Below are 3,499 nucleotides of genomic sequence, written 5' to 3'. Positions count from 1 at the left end.
GAGTAGATACAGAGTGTTTTCACTTGTGGGGAAGAGTATTACAAGAGACCATCATTATAAGAAAAATGAGCAACAAATCTAATTGGGAATTAAGAAGAATCTTCTTTAGCCAGAGAGTGGTAAGAATGTAGAACTTACTACCACCAGACTGGTGGAATAAAATATTATAGATGCATGTAAGGAGCCGTTAGATAAATAAATGAGGGAGAACTGAATGGAGGGCTATGTTGATAGTGCTCGATGCGGGAAGAGGGGAGGATGCTCCAGTGGACCACAACGTCGATATTGACAGGTTGGGCCGAAAAGCCTGTTTTTGCACTGAATATCCTATATGATATCATGAATTCGGCACCTATGAGTCCATTTCAAAAGCCAACATCTCGCAACTTTCAGACCGAGAGGAAATAACACTGATTAATATTCTGGGCTTACAGTCTTTCAAAAAGATGTCAAGATGTGTGCTCCTTAAAACCTACCTCTTTAACCAAGTTTTGGGCAACTGCCATAATTTCTCTTTTATGTGGCTCGGTGTCAGCGTTATTTAATTTGGTTTAAGCTGTTGTGGAGCACCCTCTGACGTCTAACTATGTTAAAGGCGCTACATAAATGCAAGTTCTTGTTGTTGTTGTAATATTTCCTCATTGTCTCCCTGTTTCAGGATGCAAAGAAAACGTGCTCGTTGAGAAGGCATGCGGCATACTTACCTTTATTAGCCGAGGTATATTGTACAATAGCAGTGAAGTTATGCTTGAGCTATATAAAACATTATTTGGGCCACAGCTAGTGTACTGCGTACACATCAGTACAGGAAAGATGTAATTGCACGAGAGAGGGTGCAAAAGAGATTTACGATGATGTTGCATGGACTAGAGAATTTTAGCTATGTGTAATGATTCGATAGGCTGAGTTTGTTTTCATTGGAACATTGGGAGCTGAGGGGAAACATTATTGATGTGTTCAAAATTCTGAGGGGCCGAGAGAGAGTGGATGGGAAGGACCTATATTTCGAAGCAGAATTGTCATCAAATAGTGGAGATAGATTTAAAGTCATTGGTAGCAAGTTGAGAGGGGAATTGACGGGTAATGGCTTCACCCAGAGCAAGTTGGGAGTCTGGAACTCACTGCCTGAAACGATGGTAGAGGCAGAAACCCTCACATCATTTAAAACGCGCTTGGATATGCACTTGAAATGCAATAACCTACAGGGCTACGGACCAAAAGCTGAAACATGGGATTCCTCTGGGTAGCTCTTTGTTGGCCGGCGTTGACCGAATGGGCCGAAATATCCTTCTTGCCTGCTGTAAATAAACATGATTCTATGATTCACTTCTAAGCGAGGATCTAACTACAAGTAAGCCGGACGTGGAGACTTTATGAGTAGAATTAAGAGATAGGAAAGTATTTAAGACAATAGTGGAAGTGTCTTTCTAACCCCTAGTCGCAGCTGTGAAGCAATAGAATATATAAATGTAGAGATTAGACAAGCGTGTATTAAGGACAGTGTGGTTTTAATATGGGATTTAAATTTTCATATATATTGGGATAATCGGACTAGCATCTGTCAGAAAAATTGTGAATTTCTTCAGTGTGTCCGGGCAAGTTCTACAACAATATATTCCAGAACGAACAAGGGGCATGCCAATTTACGTTTAGTAATGAGTAACGAGCCGGATTTATTCAACAGCATAAGGGTAAGTGAAAATGTATTTAATAGCGATCAAAACATGATCGACTTCAACGCAACGTTTGACAGGGAGATACGTGAAACAGCTACTACCATTCTAGATTTCTGTAAGACCGACTTCAAGGGGCTGAGAGAGAGACTGTCCAGAATACACTGGGAAAAATCTGTTAATGGGTAAACCGACAGGAGGTGTTAAAAATAATTAAAAGTCATACAGAATCAATTTATCCGCCTGAGAGGCCAAAGAAAACAGGCATGGACGACTAAATAGGTAACGGACCACTTTAAACTAAGAGTAAAAACGGACACAAATGCGAAAAATAGCACAGATCCTGGTGAATGGGAAAGCTACAAAGAAGAGCAAAGGGACACAAAGCAGATACTAAGTGGCACAAAGAGGGAGAATGAAAATAACCGACTGGTGAAATGAACAGACACATAGCAGATGTAAGTTAACGCAGAGAATTATGAAGTGAAACATTTTGGTAGAATGAGGAGAGGCAATGTGAATTAATGATACAATTTTAACGGGGCCAGATTTATACATGAAAATTTAAATCCCTATTTAGGCATCTGCCTCTGGAGCTCAATGATCCTGAAACCGATCATAATGCTCCCTGTATTGTATTAACCAGCTCTAAAACGTACAATTTTAAAGAAGGCAGGATCTGGAAGACATGGGGACGTTTCCTTTGTTAATAGACGAATAGAGTATAAAAACAAGGAAGTTATGCCAAACAATTATAAAACACTTATGAGGTCTTTGCTGGAATGTTGCATGGGGAACACGCTTCAGGGAAGAAGTCAAGCCCTTGGAGAGGGTGCAGAATAGATTTACTAGAATACTGCCAGAGTTGGGGACCTCATTTATACGAAGAGACTGGAGAAGCTGGGATTTTTCTCCTTAGAATAGAAAATGTTAAGAGGCGATTTATGGCGCTAGTTCAAAATTATGATGTGTTTTGACAGGGAAAAAGGAAAAAGCTTCAAAATATGACATTTAAAGTGATAAAATATCGATAGGCACAGATGGGGGTCGAACCCATGATCTTCGGTTTACGAGACCGACGCCTTACCACTTGGCCACCGCGCCCTGATAAACTGTGTGACTGGCGTCGTATTGCTACCGAATCCCACATCATTTCAATTCGGTTGTATAAACACAGACGCATATGCAAAGACATAAAGTGGGATAATGGAACGGGCAAATGACCAGCGTCATTTATTTGAAACTATCATAAAACATTTCATAAAATCATACATACCGATGGAGAGTACTTGGTCCATCGTACTCTTGAACGAGCTATCCAATTATTCCCAGATCTTTCCACAACGCCCTGCAAATTGTGCCTCTTCAAGCATTTGTCCAATTCCATTTTGAGGATTACTAGTGAATCTGCAGTGCTACGGGGAAATAACAGGGTGGTGAGACGAGCTGAGGGTCAGCACGGGCTCAACGGGCCGAACTGCCTTCTTCCATGCTGAAACAATTCTTTGAATCGATGACTCCATGATTCACCATCTTTTCAGCAATGCATTACAGATAAAAGCTTAAAAAAAACATTTCTCCTTCACTTTCATCTGTTTCCTCTGTTGTCCTCTGGATGTTGCCAGGACTGGATAGTTTTGGTTATGGAGAAAGATTGGGGTTGTTTTCTTCGGGACAGATGAGGATAAAGGGTGACATAATTGACGTGTATAACATTATGCGGGGCCGAGATAGCGTCCATAAGAAACACCTGTACCCCTGAGCAGTGAGGTCAATAACCAGGGGGCATAGATTTAAAGTAATTGGTAAAAGGATTACACGAGAGT

General features: G+C 40.8%; 1 non-coding gene across 1 annotated transcript; it reads right to left on the bottom strand.

Annotated features, from left to right (window-relative positions):
* Positions 1 to 2,705: 2,705 nt before the first annotated feature.
* On the bottom strand, positions 2,706 to 2,777 carry trnat-cgu (transfer RNA threonine (anticodon CGU)). Its single transcript has one exon. It is a non-coding gene; the product is annotated as a tRNA-Thr (tRNA).
* Between the last annotated feature and the right edge of the window lie 722 nt (positions 2,778 to 3,499).

Source organism: Pristiophorus japonicus, unplaced genomic scaffold (genome assembly GCF_044704955.1).
Source record: "Pristiophorus japonicus isolate sPriJap1 unplaced genomic scaffold, sPriJap1.hap1 HAP1_SCAFFOLD_37, whole genome shotgun sequence".
NCBI classification, from domain to species: Eukaryota; Metazoa; Chordata; class Chondrichthyes; family Pristiophoridae; genus Pristiophorus; species Pristiophorus japonicus.
Note: the sequence above shows the minus strand (reverse complement) of the source record. Positions and strands in the feature narration are given on the sequence as shown.